We start from the raw sequence: 19,809 nt of genomic DNA on the forward strand, positions 1-19,809 counted from the left end.
AATTATCTACAACTTTGCAGAAGACATGATTGCCTAAAAAGTTCATTAAGATAATCAAATTGTGCTAATACCAAAAGGAGGACAAATATATCTTTACTATGACCAGCATATAGTAAAAAATTCATAACTATTTCAATATTTGTCCAAATGAGGTGAATCAGGTGGCCAAATTCATCTACAGAAAATTCTCCACATTTTCGTCGTTTTGAGCAGAGTCAAATTCGATGATTAAAGTCATGAAACAAGGCATCGAAAGAAGGGACATGGAATTGGAGTTGGAGGAGACAAAGACTACTATTACAACTACATAGCATTAATAAAATTTTTGACCCTTTCTCTCATTTGGCCTATAAATAGAGGCCTTGTGCTAGCTTGAGGATCATTTTATTTCATTGTAAAATATAGTGAGAGTGTGTATCAAAGTTCTAAGTTCCAATATATTTTCTTTCATGTTCTCAACTATGAGTGATATTTTAGTATTGATCAAAAGTAAACTTATGGCAAGCTAAATCTATTATGTCAAGGTGAAGAGGATGCATTCTTGGTGAAGTAAGATTGTTTATATTTTGTATATTCTTTCTTTATTTCTTTTCATTTAGCTAACTTATTTTTATTGTAGGTATAAAAATGAATTATTTGTTGTTATCAATTTACATCAAATGCTTGATACCATTAAAGTGGTTATCTTGATTTGTTGTTTAATTTTGATACAATAAATATTTCATCACTTATTATTATATATATACATATATATATATAAATATATATATATATATATATATATATATATATATATATATATATATATATTTATATATATATATATTTTTATATATATATATATATATTTATATATATATATCATAATATTTCATTTAGACGATAGCGTGGCTCTGCCGGTTGTTTTAAATGAAATATTATGATTTAATACTAACATCTAACAATCTAACATTTACTTTATCGCAACTAACTTTTATTTTTCGCATCTAACTTTTACTTTCTCGCAACTAACTTTTACTTTTCCGCAACTAACATTTACTTTATCGCAACTAACTTTTATTTTACTTCAATTAACTTATTAAATCAATATATTTCATTTAGGCAATAGCGTGGCTCTGCCGGTTGTTCTAAATGAAATATAATGATTTAATCTAACATTTACTTTATGCAATTATTTATTTATATAGTTATACTTATAATCATAGGTACCATATATAAAATATCGGTTAATTCAGTATTTTCTATAGTGGGAACTATATTATATTATGTATTTGTTTAATTTTATTGGAACAATTATTTATGGTGGTTTTTTTTGTTTTACTTTTAGTTAAACAATATTATATAAACCAAGAATAAATCCTCAAGCTTTGACAAAATTTATAATTTGTAAACTTCATTATTGCATTTGGTAATCTATAAATTAATAAATTTAAACTCAAAATAACCTCTCTGTGGATCGATCTCGTACTTACAAAATATATTACTTGCAGACAACCTACACTTGGGTGAATTATTATTTAAGTAGTAGCAAGTTTTTGGTGCCATTGCCGGGGAGGTATAAATTAAGTTTATATTTGTTAAATATGTTATATTTATAAGTATTGTGTTGTTTTTTTTTTTTTTTTGTATGAGTATTTGGAGTCGGAAAAAAAGTGGTATACTTATTCGAGTTTCTGAAAATAATTTAAACATGGATGATAATTCAAATAATCAAGATAATGATAATAATAATAATAATAATAACAATAATAATAATAATAATCAAGAACATGATCAATTAAGAACACTTAGGCACCATATGAACCCTATTAGAACTAGTGCCCCATCTTGTTTAGTTTTTCCTCCGGATGCATCTAATTTCAACTTTAAACCTCAAATTATTCAACTTTTACCAAATTTTCATGGCTGAGATTCTGAAAATCCATATTTGCATCTAAGAGAATTTGAGGAAGTTTGTAACACTTATAATGATCAAAATTGTAGCATGGATATAGTTCGATTAAAGCTTTTCCCTTTTTCTTTAAAAGATAAAGCTAAAACATGGCTACAAAATTTAAGATCAAGTTCAATAAGATCATGGGAAGAAATGCAACAACAATTTCTCAAAAAAAATTTCCCTTCCCATAGAACAAACTCTTTTAAAAGACAAATTACAACTTTTTCTCAAAAACAAGGAGAAACGTTTTATCAATGTTGGGATAGATATAAAGAATTACTTAATACATGCCCACATCATGGTTTTGAAACATGGAGAATAGTTTCTCACTTTTATGAAGGTCTAATACCTAAAGATAGGCAAATGATAGAATTCATGTGTAATGGAACTTTTGAAGATAAAAACCCAAATGAAGCTATGGAATATCTGGATTCATTAGCAGAAAATGCTCAAAATTGGGATAATATAGGCACAATAGAACCACCAACAACTAAAAACAATAATTCAACAAATGGGGGTGGTATCTATAATCTTAAAGATGATATAGATATTCAAGCTAAACTTGCATCTTTAGCAAGAAAAATTGAGTCATTAGAAACGAAAAAGAGTGGTCAACTAAAAAGTATTCAAGAAATTGTTTGTCATATATGTGATACACATGATCATGCTACAAAAGATTGTCCAACATTACCTTCATTTAAAGAATGTCTCCATGAACAAGAAAATTATGTTAACAATTACAAAAAACCAATACTAGATCCTTTTTCACCATCATATAATCCTGGATGGAAAAATCATCCTAATTTTAGTTGGAGGAATGATAATAATGCACAACCGTCACAACAATATTTTCAAAATAACCAAAATCATCAAGGTTATATTCCTTATGTTACACCTCCAAGAAAAAACTTTGAAGATGTAATTCATGCATTTATCCAAAAGCAAGAGTCTATCAATATTCAAAACAGTCAATCTATGAGTGATTTGAAAGAAACCCTTGCAAAATTTGCATCTGCACTTAATATTCATGAAAAAGGAAAATTTCCATCTCAACCTCAACCTAATCCTAAAAATCAAAATCAAGAATTAAAAAATGAAAAAATTGATCAAATAAAATCTGTTATTACTCTTAGAAGTGGTAAAATAGTTAATGATCCATATAGTAATGAAAACAAGGATCATTTAAAATCAAAGAGTAAGGATGATAATCCTGATACTTTTGAGAATGATGATACCTTAAATTTTAAGAATAATATGGTGAATGATAAATCATCTGAAATAGTAAATAAGTCAAATAAACCTCCACCATTTCCTCATGCATTAACAAATCATAAAAAACAAAAAAGTGATTCTGTTATCTATGAAGTTTTTAAACAAGTGAAGATAAATATTCCATTATGAGATGCAATTAAACAAGTACCTTCTTATGCAAAATTTTTAAAAGACTTATGTACTGTGAAGAGAAAATTGCATGTGAAGAAAAAAGCATTCTTGGCTGAACAAGTAAGTTCTATTCTTCAAAATAATTCTAGTTTAAAATATAAAGATCCTGGTTGTCCAAAAATTTCATGTATTATTGGAGAAAATAAAATTAAAAAAGCTTTGTTGGATTTGGGAGCAAGTGTGAATTTACTTCCTTATTCAGTTTATGAAAAACTTAATTTAGGAGAATTAAAACCCACTTCTGTTACTCTTTTACTGACGGATAGGTCAATTAAAATACCTAGAGGTATTGTAGAAGATGTGTTGGTTCAAGTTGATAAATTTATATATCCTGTAGATTTTATTGTTTTGGATACACAACCAATAGAAGTACATAATGAAATTCCAGTAATATTGGGACGACCATTTCTAGCAACTTCAAATGCTTTAATTAATTGTCGAAATTGAATAATGAAATTGTCTTTTGGAAATATGACTCTAGAACTTAATGTGTTCAATTTATGTAAACAACCAAGTATTAATGAAAATGAATATGATAATGAAAGTGAAACAATTGTGGAAGAAAATATACAAGAAGAAAACTTAAATCAACAATCTGAAGTTTTTTCAATAGAAAGTTTCGAGTCTAAAAATAATTTTAAAGAAGATGTTAATACAAAACTTGAATTAAAAGTTTTACCATCAGAATTGAAATATGTATTTCTTGGTGAAAATAAAGCATTTCCTGTTGTAATTTCTTCCACTCTTTTGCCAAATCAAGAAGAAGATTTGATTGAATTACTTAAAAAATATAAAAATGCAATTGGATGGACTTTGAAAGATATAAAAGGTATGAATCCTTTAATTTGTACACATAAAATTCACTTGGAAGAAAATGCTAAAACATATCAACAACCACAAAGAAGGTTAAATCCACACATGAAGGAAGTTGTTAAGAATGAAGTATTAAAACTATTAGACGCTGGAATTATCTATCCAATTTCAGATAGTAAATGGGTAAGTCCAACACAAGTAGAACCTAAAAAGTCAGGCATCACTGTTATAAAAAATGAAAAGGGAGAGTTATTACAAGCTAGGATTCCATCTAGTTGGCGTATGTGTATTGATTATAGAAAATTAAATGATGCAACTAGAAAAGATCATTTCCCACTACCATTTTTAGATCAAATTCTAAAAAAGTAGCAGGAAATTCTTATTACTGTTTTCTAGATGGGTATTCGGGGTATTATCAAATACCTATATCATTAGAAGATCAAGAAAAAACTACTTTTACTTGTCCTTTCGGAACTTTTGCATTTAAAAGAATGCCATTTGGTTTATGTAATGCTCCGGCTACTTTTCAAAGATGCATGTTAAGTATTTTCAGTGATATGATTGAAGAATATGTAGAAGTTTTTATGGATGATATAACTGTTTTTGGAAACTCATTTGAAAATTGTCTTAAAAATCTAGAAGAAATATTAAAAAGATGTGAAGAAAAAAATCTTGTTTTAAATTGGGAAAAATGTCATTATATGGTCAAATCTGAGATTGTTTTAGGACATATGATATCTGAAAAAGGAATTGAAGTTGAAAAAGCCAAAGTTGATGTTATTGCTAATTTAACATCACCAAAAACGGTTAAAGAAGTTCGATCATTTTTGGGTCATGCTGGATTTTATAGAAGGTTTATAAAAAATTTCAGCATAATATCTAAACCAATTTCAAATCTTTTAACAAAAGATACACAATTTGAATGGACTCAAAAATGTGAAAATGCTTTTAAGAAAATTATTAATCTTTTAGTTACATCACCTATTTTACAACCTCCAGATTGGTCTTTACCATTTGAATTAATGTGTGATGCAAGTAATAATGCTATAGGAGCTGTGTTAGGACAAAGAAAAGAAGGAAAACCTTACGCAATCTATTATGCTAGTCGAACCTTAAATAGTGCCGAAATAAATTATTCAACTACTGAAAAAAAATTACTTTCGGTAGTGTTTGCATTAGATAAGTTTCGATCTTATTTAATTGGTTCTACTACTATTGTTTACACCGATCATTCTGCCATAAAATATTTATCAAATAAACAAGATGCTAAGCCAAGATTAATACGGTGGATTTTATTGTTACAAGAATTTGATATTATAATTAAAGATAAAAAAGGAAAAGAAAATGTTGTAGCCGATCATTTATCTAGAATAATGACTGAATCATCTCATAATGAAATACCAATAAATGAAAATTTTCCAGATGATCAGTTGTGTTATGCTACTATTATGCCATGGTTTGCTAACATTGTAAATTTTCTTGTGACAAATAAAATGCCTTCTCATTGGAATTCACATGATAAGAATAAATTCTTGATAGAAGTTAAAAAATTTTATTGGGATGATCCTTACTTATTTAAGTATTGTCCTGACCAAATTTTTCGACGATGCATACCCGACAATGAAGTAAGTAATGTTATTAAATTTTGTCATTCTGAAGCATGTGGAGGTCATTTTTCATCCAATAAAACAGCTACAAAAATCTTACAATGTGGATTTTATTGGCCGTATTTATTCAAAGATACGCATTTATTTTTCAAATCTTGTGAAAACTGTCAGAAGATGGGATCAATTTCAAAACGAAACATGATGCCTTTAAATCCAATCATAATTATTGAAATATTTGATAGTTGGGGGATAGATTTTATGGGTCCATTTCCATTATCTTTTGGATATACGTACATTTTAGTCGGTGTTGATTATGTTTCAAAATAGATTGAAGCAATTGCATGTAGAACTAATGATCATAAAATTGTTATAAAATTTTTAAAAGAAAATATTTTTAGCCGATTTGGAATACCTTGAGCAATAATTAGTGATGGGGGAAGTCATTTTATAAATAAATCATTTTCTTCTTTATTAAGAAAATATGGCATTACACATAAAATTTCTACCCCATATCATCCTCAAAGTAATGGTCAAGTTGAACTTATAAATAGAGAAATAAAACAAATTTTAGAAAAAACAGTTAATCCAAATCGAAAAGATTGGTCTTTAAGATTAACTGATGCATTATGGGCATATAGAACTGCATTCAAAACATCATTAGGGATGTTACCATATAGGTTAGTTTTTGGTAAGCATTGTCATTTACCGGTTGAACTTGAACATAAAGCTTATTGGGCAATTAAAGCATTTAATATTAATTTAGATGATGCATCTAAATTAAGAAAATTGCAAATAAATGAACTTGAAGAATTAAGAAATGATGCATATGAAAATTCAAAGATTTATAAAGATAAAACTAAAGTCTTTCATGATAAAAATATTATGAGAAAGTCATTTGAAATTGGAAAAAAGGTTTTGCTTTATAATTCTCGTTTGCATTTTTTTCCAGGTAAACTAAGATCGAGGTGGTCAGGACCATTTATAGTCAAATTTGTTTATCCTCATGGTGCTGTTGATATTGAAAATCCTAAAAATAATGACGTGTTTAAAGTTAATGGGCAAAGACTTAAGCCTTTTATAGAAAATGAAATTCTTAATGATGAGTTTATGCCTTTATATGATCCACAATAGTTGTTTGATATTTTCATTTTGTTTTGCAGATTCTAGTTCATTTCCCGGTTAAGTGGCGGATAACGGTACTCCGTGACTGTTTAAGTCGGTTTCTTCAGTTTTCCCAAAATAATTGAAATATATATAATAATAATATTAATATGGACGCGTGTATTATGAATCTTCGTAAATATTTTGCTTGTTTACCTGATAATGCGTTGAAAAAAATTTATAAAGCTAGATGTGAGCGGGTTAGGTTGATGATGTCATATGGCATACCGAATGATATCCGTTTGATAATTGAAGCAAAAGTCCGATTGGTTGGGGAAGCAAGTGAATTAATAATAAGACATATGCCAGGATTTGGTAAAAGCACATATGCTAAAAAGCGAAGAGCTAAACGTATAGGTGGATGTTATAAATGTGCAAGGTGGACTTGTAATGGGAAATGCAAAAATGTTGGAATGACATCAATGAATAGAGAAGATAAAATTTTATTCATTAAAAATGGTCTGAGTAAAGAGCCTTTGGATAATTTTCTAGAGGTTCTTGATACGCATTCTAGTGGGTACGTGCAAAATGAACTTTTTAAACTATGGTGGCAATTTCAACAGGAGGAATATCAATATGGACGGTGGAATCAGCCTTACAAAGATCCTACTGTAGTAACGCATATCTATTTAGATAAGTAAATATATATACACAATTTCGTCTTGGGAATCTGACGTTAAAAGACCTTGTTTGCCAATTTATAAGAAAATTGGATGGGAAGCATATCCTCGACTCATAGAAGACGTTGAAGCCGTTACTGAACGTAAAATCAGAGGAAGATGTGAGCCACAATCACAACTACGCTGTATATATTTGTTTTAATTTTTTCATTTTTATTTTCTTTTAATAATAATAATTTCCTGTTCAAATATTGACTTTTGGCATGTTACGCTTATAAATTCATATGCTGTGATTTAACAGTTACAGAAAACATATTTCTCAACATGTCAACGTCCACGGTAAGTAAAATCAAAAATATTTGTGTATTTTGTGGATCTAGTGCAGGAAAAGATTCAATTTATGAAGATGTAGCAGAAAAGCTTGGAATAACACTTGCTAAAAAAAAAGATTCATTTGGTATATGGTGGTGGTGAAGTTGGCCTTATGGGAAAAGTTGCAAAAGCTGCGCATGCAGGTGGAAGTGAAGTTTTAGGCATTATTCCGATTACCTTAGCCAATCTTACAGGACCAACAATAGGAGAAGAAATGAGAGTGGACAACATGTATGAACGAATTACTCAAATGATTGAACATTCAGATGCTTTCATTGCTTTGCCAGGAGGTTTCGGTACTTTGGAAGAAATATTTCATACTGTTTGTTGGGCACAATTAAATATCCACAATAAGCCAATTGGTTTGTTAAATGTTAACAATTATTATGATAAATTGTTATCGTTTCTTGATGATGTTGTGGAACAAGGATTTATTTCATTAGCTTCGCGAAGATGTTAGTTTCTGCTACAAGTGAAGGTGAACTAATTGATTTACTGCAAGGATTTAGTCATGAACCAGATCCATTCTTATCTCAACTTAATTGGCCAACATCCAAGAGTAAGAAAAGAAAATTCATGTGATGCTAAACTTGTGATTCAACGGTATGTTTTAATGTTTTTCTTTAAGGTATGAATAATTTCTTCTTCTCTTCTTAGTTTTTTTTTATTATATAAAAATAAAAATTTGTAGTAATAATAATAATACTTTTTAGTTCAATGTCGAGTAAGGTGTCAGTAAAATGCACCTGAGACGCATTAGTTAATAATTATCGGAAAATCACAATACACTAGATTTTAATATTCATTATATTCAAATTACAGATTACAAGAAAAATTAGTTTTTCATATGTACCAATTTCATAATATTCATTATTTATTATATATATATATTTTTGACAATTAATATAAAATGTATAATAGATGTGTTTATTTATTTATATATACATATTTATATTTTTGTGTGTTTTCAAATAAAATAATTTCTAAAATTTTTATGAGAATATAGTTAAAAGATATGGTTTGTATGGTTGTTAACATGTATAATTGAAAGAAATCTTGTTGTAAAAGTATAATATATACTCACACATCTTTTGTGAGTAAGTGGTGAGAATGAGAAAAAAATTAATAAACTTTTATTGATTATTGAAAAATGGTTAATTACCAGAATATAAATCCCCTTAAAAAAAAATATTTATTGAAAAAAAAAAGAAAAAAGAAAAAAAAGAAGTAAATAAATAACGGACTGCAAAGTACTTCATTCATTGTAATTTTTTCTTGATTTGATTGATTTACTATCAATATATTCTAAAAACATCAATCAAATGTGTAAAAAAAAAAAAAACAAACAAACAAACAAAAAGATTTGTTTGTGCTAGATAAGTTTCAAAGGTAGTCAGATGTATCCGTTATATAAATGTTTTTATATATATATATACATAGATATTTATGGTAGAATGTTTGGATAAAATTTTTTATATTATTGTAAAACTTTGCAGTCACGTTATTGAGAAAAAAAAAATAGAAAGAAAAAAAAAGGAAAAAAAAGGGGAATTTTATTCTTTGTAAATTTTTCTATTTTGTTTTCAATATTAGTTTTCTAATTGTCTGCTTTAATACTTAGCCTTTTTAGATGAAAGTTAATATTCATTCCAACTCCATGAGTGAAAACTAGCTATTCATTAAATATTTTGACCTGAAAGAATATATGGAGTTGAGGCTTTTACAATAATATTCTTGATATTATACATGTTATAGTGGGTGGTGTAAATTATCTTTTTCACTATATTACCATAAAAAAATTTAGAAATTGAAAAAAAAAAAAAATATATATATATATATATATATATATATATATATATATATATATATATATTGTTAGTTTATATATTATGTGAAAATAAAAATAATAATAAAAGCACATCTAATTATATATTATTATATTAAATGAAAAAGTATATATATATATATATATATATATATATATATATAAATCGGTATATTATTTTGTTTTTAAAATGAATATGTTTGTATATTTGAATATATAAAAGGAATAAAGAATCTAGGTTGTGACTTTCCGATAAATTTTATTACTAAAGGACTAGTAATAAGATAGTGTGGGGGTGTGATGAAACTTAAAATTAATAATTTATTATATGTTAAAAACTTGTATTTAAATTATATGTTTCATTAAAATTATAAAATTAAGTTATTTTATTATTGTTTGTTTATATTTAAATGTTTTACTAAATATGTTTTATTTTAGGTTTTCTACGTGTTGGTAAAATAATGATAACTCAAGCTAGAAAATTCAAATGGAGATGATTCAAACATGTTTGGAATCCTTGAGAAATTATCTACAACTTTGCAGAAGACATGATTGCCTAAAAAGTTCATTAAGATAATCAAATTGTGCTAATACCAAAAGGAGGACAAATATATCTTTACTATGACCAACATATAGTAAAAAATTCATAACTATATCAATATTTATCCAAATGAGGTGAATCAGGTGGCCAAATTCATCTAAAGAAAATTCTCCACATTTTCGTCGTTTTGAGCAGAGTCAAATTCGGTGATTAAAGTCGTGAAACAAGGCATCGAAAGAAGGGACATGGAATTGGAGTTGGAGGAGACAAAGACTACTATTACAACTACATATCATTAATAAAATTTTTCACCCTTTCTCTCATTTGGCCTATAAATAGAGGCCTTGTGCTAACTTGAAGATCATTCTATTTCATTGTAAAATATAGTATGAGTTTGTATCAAAGTTCTAAGTTCCAATATATTTTCTTTCATGTTCTCAACTATGAGTGATATTTTAGTATTGATCAAAAGTAAAGTTCATGGCAAGCTAAATCAATTATGTCAAGGTGAAGAGGATGCATTCTTGGTGAAGTAAGAATTGTTTATATTTTGTATATTCTTTCTTTATTTCTTTTCATTTAGCTAACTTATTTTTATTGTAGGTATAAAAATGAATTATTTGTTGTTATCAATTTACATCAAATGCTTGATACCATTAAAGTGGTTATCTTGATTTGTTGTTTAATTTTGATACAATAAATATTTCATCACTTATTATTATATATATATAGATATATATATATATATATATATATATAATAATATCATAATATTTCATTTAGACGATAGCGTGGCTCTGCCGGTTGTTTTAAATGAAGTATTATGATTTAATACTAACATCTAACAATCTAACATTTACTTTATCGCAACTAACTTTTATTTTTCGCATCTAACTTCTACTTTCTCGCAACTAACTTTTACTTTTCCGCAACTAACATTTACTTTATCGCAACTAACTTTTACTTTACTGCAATTAACTTATTAAATCAATATATTTCATTTAGGTAATAGCGTGGCTCTGTCGGTTGTTCTAAATGAAATATAATGATTTAATCTAACATTTACTTTATGCAATTATTTATTTATATAGTTATACTTATAATCATAGGTACCATATATAAAATATCGGTTAACTCGGTATTTTCTATAGTGAGAACTATATTATATTATGTATGTGTTTAATTTTATTGGAACCATTATTTATGATGGTTTATTTTGTTTTACTTTTAGATAAACAATATTATATAAACCAAGAATAAATCATCAAGCCTTGACAAAATTTATAATTTGTAAACTTCATTATTGCATTTGGTAATCTATAAATTAATAAATTTAAAGCTCAAAATAACCTCTCTGTGGATCGATCTCGTACTTACAAAATATATTACTTGCAGACAACCTACACTTGGGTGAATTATTATTTAAGTAGTAGCAAACTTCAAGATGTACTCATCAACATTCATACCTCCCTGTCGAAGCTCCAAGAACTCAGGTACCTTCCTAGCTCGAAGTACATCTGGGAAGTACTTGTCATAGAAAAGATCGGTGAACTCTTGCCACTTCAATGCTGAAACGTCCACACTAACCTTGGTAGCATTCCACCAAATACGTACAGCTTTGACTAACATGAACACTGCACAACTGATTCTGTCCTTGTCTTCGTAGTGGAGATGATCGAAAATAGCCTCAAATGCCTTGATCCATTCTACGACCACCAACGGATCGGTACTTCCTGCAAATTCAGGCGGATGCATCCTCTTGAAAGCAGTAAAGATGCCATCAGTACCAACTGCTTGAGCTACTTGGCCTCTACCCTGACCTCTACCTTGGCATGTACCTTGCATACGCAGCAACTGATGGATCTGTTCACTATGGACCTTGGCTTGCTCTTTCAACAACTTGCCAAACTCATCGACAACTCTAGAGAAAGAACTATCCTCACCCTCTACGGCTTTCCTCTTAGGAAGCATACTCTACAATGTGCTCACACAAAACAAATCAAAAGATAACAATGAATAGATGTAGAAGAAGACATACCCGGACAGTTGAAAGTAGACGTACACCTCTGACCGGTTTTAATAAAATAGCAGCGGAAATTAAAATTTTCTTTGAAGGGAGGAAGGATTAAAATTTCATGACATAAAAACATTTACAAATATTTGCAATTACATGATCAATGAAATGATAAAAGCCAAAATACAAAATATCATTTGTGTGATCATGCCAAAATGCCACCAAAACTCCTCTTCCTTCCTTCTCTCATGCTGACCCCGACTCCAATCAACGTCCTGGTCCGTCGCTCTGATCTGCATCACAAGAAATAACTGAAATGAGTATAAAACTCAGCAAGTGGAACTCTTACATAGCAATGTACATATCATACTCTGGAAACATGACTTTAAATCATTGAATACCATCAACTCTGAAATATGAATATCATAGCATGAATAATAATAAAGATGGTATTTCTCTTTTCTCTGTTTGATTGATATCTATATAGTATCTCTGTCTCTGTACCTATATCCCATCGATATAAATCGATAACTCTGAGGGATATAAGCCTATGGTCGTTGATCAACTAATTGCATGCAATCTCTGACTATGTATCTATCAATCCATAAATCATTTTAAACTCTCTTTGGGGAATTTAGTCAAACACTTTGTAAACTCTTTTCTCTTGTATTCCCTTTTTCACAATTGAGACATTCAATTGTCTCAAATATAGAATCAAGTAATTCAATACATAATATGGATCAAATAGAAGGGAATAACATGTTAAAACCATTGAAACACAATACATATACTATCATGTGAGCACAAGGAATGAAATTCCACTTACAACCACTTGAAACCTTGTATCTAATCTCTTGATAGCAATCCTACAACAATAAACCATATATTGAACCATTAACATCTCAATAACCAAAAACCCATGTCAATTAATCCATAAAACCAACAAAATCAACAAACCCATATCATCTCTCACCCCAAAACCAAGAATAAACAACACCAAAAGCTTACCTTAGCTTCCTAGAACCAAGAAGAACCTTGATCTCTCAACAATTAACCAACAAGATGCAAGAATTAAAGGAAGAAAAGGAAAGAAATGAGAGAACCCTAGTCTCCAAGGAGAGAAAAATCGAGAAGGAAGAGAAAGAAATGAGGAAAGTGAACCAACTCATCCAATTATATCACTTAAAACTCGAAATACGCTTCTACTGTACACGACCGCGGGTGCGCTCCTTTACTCACCGCGTGTGCGCTCAGCTCTCGGCATTCCAATCAAAATTCTGAAAATGACGACCGCGGGTGCGGTGCCAACCTTACCGCGGGTGCGGTGCCTACCACACCGCGGGTGCGCTGATGTCATGGAAACAAAAACTCTAAAGCAACTAAAATCGAACCGCAACGCTGATACAATACAACTACCATCAATGAACATCAACAATGCCACAAAATAATGATAACCAACCATACTATGACCAATAATCACAACTCTTAACATCTAAACCAAATAATCCAAAAACATACGAGACTTAAACCGTACCGTACACCAGGCTCGACTATTACAATGAGGGCATATTTCTAGTGAATGTCCTAATAAAAGCGTAATGATTTTAAATGACTATGGTGAGTATGAATCGCATAGTGAGGGTGATGATGATGATGAGATGCCTGCATTAGAGGATCCTGACGAGGGTTATGAGGCGGTTGTAGGTGAAGCACTAGTGACTAGGCGTATCATGAGTGCCCAAGTCAAGGAGGAGGAGACTAACCAACGAGAGAATTTGTTCCATACTAGGTGTTTTGCAAATCAAAAAGTTTTATAATCTAATCATAGATGGGGGGAGTTGTACTAATGTGGCCAGTGTTGAGATGGTAGAAAAATTGGGTTTACCTACATTGAAGCATCCTCAACCATATAGGCTTCAATGGTTGAATGATTGTGCGGAGGTGAAGGTGACAAAACAAGTGTTGGTTTCTTTTTCGATTGGGAAGTATGTTGATGAGGTGTTGTGTGATGTGGTGCCAATGCATGCTTGTCATATTTTGTTAGGGAGACCATGACAATATGATAGACAAGTGACAAATGATGGGTTTAGGAATAGATATTCTTTTGTACTCAAGAAATAAACCATTGTTTTCTTTCCTTTGTCCCCAAAGCAAGTGTTGGAGGAACATTTGAAAAAAAAAAGAGAGATGAGGCCGAAAAAAAGAGTGAACTAAAAAGTGAGGAGACCTTTGAAATAAAAGATGAGATGGCTGAAAAAAAAGAGTGATCAAAAGTGTGAGATATTCATACAAAAGAAAAATGAGAGGAAAGAAATTGAGAGGAAAGAAAATGAGAGGAAAGAGGCCAAAAAGAAATCATATATGGCACAAAAAAGTGAGTTGAAGCAAATTTTGCACACACATGAACCACTTGTGTTGATTTTTTACAAGGAAATCCTCCTTAACACAAGTGATATAGCCGAGTCCCTTCCGATCATTGTTGTTTCACTTTCGCAGGAATTTGAGGATGTATTTCCGGAGGAGTTGCCTCAAGGATTGCCACCATTGAGGGGAATCGAGCACAAAATCGATTTTGTGCCTGGGAGTGCATTGCCAAATAGTCCAGCCTCTAGAAGCAATCCGGAAGAGACTAAGGAACTTCAACGGCAGGTAAGTGAGTTGTTAGATAAGGGTTTTGTGCATGAGTCTATGTCTCCTTGTGTTGTACCTGTTTTATTAGTTCCTAAGAAAGTGGCTCATAGCGCATGTGTGTAGATTGTAGAACAATCAATAACATAACCATTAAGTATAGGCCTGCCATACCTAGACTAAATGATATGTTAGATGAGTTGCATGGTGCTTGTATTTTTAGCAAAATTGACTTGAAGAGCTGTTATCACCAAATTATGATGAGGGAAGGTGATGAGTGGAAAACTTCTTTTAAAACCAAATATGGATTATATGAGTGGATGGTAATGCCGTTTGGCTTAACTAACGCTCCTAGCACCTTTATGAGGTTAATGAACCATATTTTGCGTGCACACATAGGGAAATTTTTGGTGGTCTACTTTGATGATATCCTAGTGTATAGTAAAAACTTGGATGAGCATGTTAGTCACTTGAGACTTGTGCTAATCACACTAAGGGCTGAAAATTTATATGCTAACTTAAAGAAATGTAATTTTTGTACAATCAAACTTGTCTTTCTTGGTTTTTGGTAAGTTCACAGGGTATACAAGTCGATAAAGACAAGGTAAGTGCTATTCGCGATTGGCCAACGCCTACTACTGTTGGTCAAGTTCGAAGTTTTCATGGTCTTGCAAGCTTCTATAGGAGGTTTGTGAAGAATTTTAGCACACTGGCAAGCACCAATGACGGCGATGATCAAGAAAAATGTGCCATTCTATTGGGGCGAGAAGCAAGAGAAGTCTTTTAATCTAATTAAGCAAAAATTGATTAATTCTCCTTTACTTGTTTTACCTGATTTTGCTAATACCTTTGAAATTGAATGTGATGCTTCAGGTGTAGGTATTGGTGGAGTGTTGATGCAAGGAGGACGGCCGGTGGCATATTTTAGTGAAAAGCTTAATGGAGCAGCGCTTAACTATCCAACATATGACAAGGAGCTCTATGCACTTGTGAGGACTCTAGAGATGTTGCAACACTACTTGAGGCCTAAGGAGTTTGTGATCCATACGGATCATGAGTCTCTAAAGCACCTTAAGGGCCAACAGAAGTTAAACAAGCGGCATGGCAAGTGGGTGGCATTCATTGAAACATTCCCCTACTTCATCAAGTACAAACAAGGTAAGGAAAATTTAGTGGCCGACGCCCTATCACGGAGGTACGTACTAATCTCTACCTTGGAATCTAAAATTTTGGGGTTTGAGCATGTAAAGGAGTTGTATGTGCTAGATGATAATTTTAAGAGTGAGTTTGAAACTTGTGTGCATGACCCACATAACAAATTTTATTTGCATCATGGTTTCTTGTTTAAAGAAGATAAATTGTGCATTCTCAAGTCATCAATTCGTGAATTACTTGTTAGGGAGGCACATGGGGGTGGCTTAATGGGGAACTTTCGGGTGGCTAAAACTTTAGGCGTGTTTCATGAACATTTTTATTGGCCACATATTGTAGAGCCCAAATTCAGTACACGTAAAACTCATGCAATTATAAAATTGTTAAATTATTTATTTAATTTTTAAAATGATTTTATCGATGCATGATTTATGATTTGCATTATTTTAAATTATTACATGTTTATTTGATGCACGTTAAAACTTTTTCTTGAGTTTCATGTTTCAGACAAATATTCGACGCGGGATCGAGGAAATGAGACCGGTTGCGAATTAGGTGATTTTTATAAATACGTGGTATTTTATTTCAAGTCAAAAAAATGACATTTAAATGATTTATTAAGTTTTTAGTATTTTTAAAGCATAATTTAATTTATTACGTGATTTTAAGATTTTTTTAAGCTTTTAAAAAAATACTAATTTGAATGGTAGAGGATTTTAAATTTTTTAATATTTGACACTTGTATTTTATTAAAATTATGGGTTCTAGTAAAGTTAGTGGTGGATTAATATTATGGATTATTATTTAATTAGCTATTTTAATTAGCCTAATTAACCTCCTAATTAAACCCCTAATTAACCCACTAATTAATCCCATAATTAACCCCCTAATTATTTTTCCCCTTAAACACTACACACTCACGCACACATTAATACACATATACACACCTTACACATACACACACACACCCATTGCACACACACACACCCCTTGGGTTTTATTTATTTTGAAAGGAAAAAGTAGGGTTCTTGAGCTCTTCCATCAGCCAACCCTTCCCCTAAAATTTTTCAGGCAGCCTCTCGATTTTATTAGCAGCAAGAAAACGTGCCACAAGTCGCCCAGATCGGTTCTCGCATCTCCTCGCTTCAATATTCGCCATATCGTAAGTTTAAATCATCAAGGCACGTATATTCTGTTATTTCTGCATCGATCTTGTCATATTATGTGTCGTGTTACTTTTATACGTAAAATTGTATGTATGACATTCGTCGTTTGAGCAGAAAGGGGTTTGGATCAATTTTGAGAAAAATTTTAGATCTGAAACTCGTTTTTACTGTCTTTTCGAATACTACGATTTTTCGTTCGTGAATCTAAAAAACATTCAACGTAAAAATTTTAGAAATTTTTGATACCTTCGATTTGATATAAAATTCGAAATATTTGGATAAAAATTGAGTGAGTTATGACTGTTTTCGCAGGACTGCTCAAACTGCATTTTTCAGAAAATATGTATTGATGCGTTTTTGAGATTTTATTGTGGTAGGCTTCGTTGGGAATCGACGGGTGATCGTTGATGCGTCTAGGTATGATCAGTATGATGTTGGGTTGTTATTTGACATGTCGTTCGGCGTTGATAGGCACTGGAATACACTAGAAGTCGTAGGAACCGATTTGGAGGCAATTGCCACGTTTTTGAATGGTATGTATTGTAAGATGGACGTCATTGCTTTGGGTGCTTGTATGATGTTGGTTCTATGTTTTGGCATGCTAGGATGTGTCTCGATGTGTCGAGTCATGGTCCGTACGAACAAGTCTAGAATGTAAGCATGACATGTACAGGATTTTCGTGAGTTCGCGTCCAACAAGTGTACACTGACCCTGGCACGGGGTGCGTGTCTTTGTTTCTTCTTGACTGTCCTTTTTGCGAGAGTACACGGACCAGGGCACGGGGTCCATGCATTCCCTTTTCTCCACGACATATTTCACCGCATGGACACAGACCCGGAGCCGGACCTGGGCACGGGGTCCGTGTATTTGTTATTTTGGGAAAATTTTATAGCATGCTTTGAGGTTTGATGTCATGGTTTAGTACAATGATTTCAAGGTCGAGTCATGGGAATTTTAGAACATCCTAAGGAATTTAATGAGCTCGTAAGTAAGCAGAATATTTACGTCTAAGTTATTCAAGTTAAGCATTTGAATTCATGATTAGTATGTGCAGCAACGGCCTCCAATCGAAGTCCAACGAATCCCCCAACGCCAAGTAAGTATTTTGACATGCAAAAGAAAATATTTCAAGTTTTTGAGGTATGATAATTGTCATGTGACCAAATTATGAATGAGTTTGGAAGTCGGTGAACGTGGCGGAGGACCTCTCCACCCCGTTAAATCATGAACGAGTTTAGATCGTGACTGAAAAGCGTTAAATCATGAACGTGGACCAATCAGCCCGTTAAATTATGAACGGGGATCTCATGTATGTGGCAGGGGATACGTCCCTGTCATCCTAGTATTGTGGTTTAGTGTGATCAGGCTAAATATGTTATGGGTCACTTGCTTTGAAACATCCTCTACGCAAAATTATGAAGTTTATGTATGTTAAAGTATGTACAAGTATGCAAGCATGTTAAGAAAACTTTTCACGTTATGGCACGTCTATGTTATGTATGTATGTTCAAGTTTAATGGCAAGTTCAAGTTTCAAGTACGTACTACTCTATTTTAAAGTTGCATGTGATCTTATTATGTATTATTCGTTACTTCCAGTTTATACGTATTGAGTCTTTAGACTCACTAGACTTGATCGATGCAGGTGAGGATGTTTACGAGGAGGCTAGAGGTGGGGACCAAGGAGCAAGCTTGGACTGAGCAGGAGGATAAACCCGAGGACCCCATGTTTTGAAATTTTTATGAAATGATCAAATACTCTGATTATATGTCTTGATTTATGATGTTTTGAACAAGTATTTTCTTTCGCAAGCTTTTTATCTGATCATAATTTGAAGGGTATTTTATATTTAAGAAATTTTTTAATTTTTCCGCAAATTTTAAGTAGCAAAAGTACGGTATGTTATATTTGGTATCAGAGCAGACCTCTCCGAGTACGGTGTGGTTCGGGGACGAACCAAGCGGAAGCTGGTGGGCATGTGAGGCCCGGGGCCGAAGAGGGCGGGGGCTGATCGCCTGGTGCCATTAGGATGACACGGAAAATGAGCGGCTCCTGGCAGGCTTCTAGGTGGAGGGAACATCAATGAACCGTTCTTACACCGGAAGGAGAGGGATTCCGAGACTGTTCAATGTAATGGACTGTACAGTTGAAGAGGGCTTAAAATATTTGATATGTACTACTCATACCACGAAGGTGCATCTTCTTTTCGGTAGCTCATCACATAAGAACTACAAAGTTAAGCGTGCTTGACTTGGGGCAATTTTGGGATGGGTGACCTCCTGGGAAGTTTTCTAGGGTGCGTGTGAGTGAGGACATAAGCACGCTGGAAAGACTCGTCTTGGTACAGTGAGGACAGTCGTCGAATCTAGGGTGTTACACATATGAAACGTGATTTTGAGCGTGTGTGAGATAAGTGCATAACTTGTAGGCAAGCTAAGTCTAGAACACAACCGCATGGATTGTATACACCACTTCATGTCCCTAGTGAGCCTTGGATTGACATTTCTATGGACTTTGTTTTGGGGTTGCC

At 31.8% G+C, this 19,809-nt stretch overlaps 1 non-coding gene across 1 annotated transcript; it reads right to left on the reverse strand.

Annotated features, from left to right (window-relative positions):
* Nucleotides 1-2,130: 2,130 nt before the first annotated feature.
* LOC140818891 (small nucleolar RNA R71) lies at nt 2,131-2,241 on the reverse strand. The gene has a single exon (XR_012115122.1). It is a non-coding gene; the product is annotated as a small nucleolar RNA R71 (small nucleolar RNA).
* Nucleotides 2,242-19,809: the final 17,568 nt, after the last annotated feature.

Source organism: Primulina eburnea, chromosome 17 (assembly GCF_022965805.1).
Source record: "Primulina eburnea isolate SZY01 chromosome 17, ASM2296580v1, whole genome shotgun sequence".
Taxonomy (NCBI): Eukaryota; Viridiplantae; Streptophyta; class Magnoliopsida; order Lamiales; family Gesneriaceae; genus Primulina; species Primulina eburnea.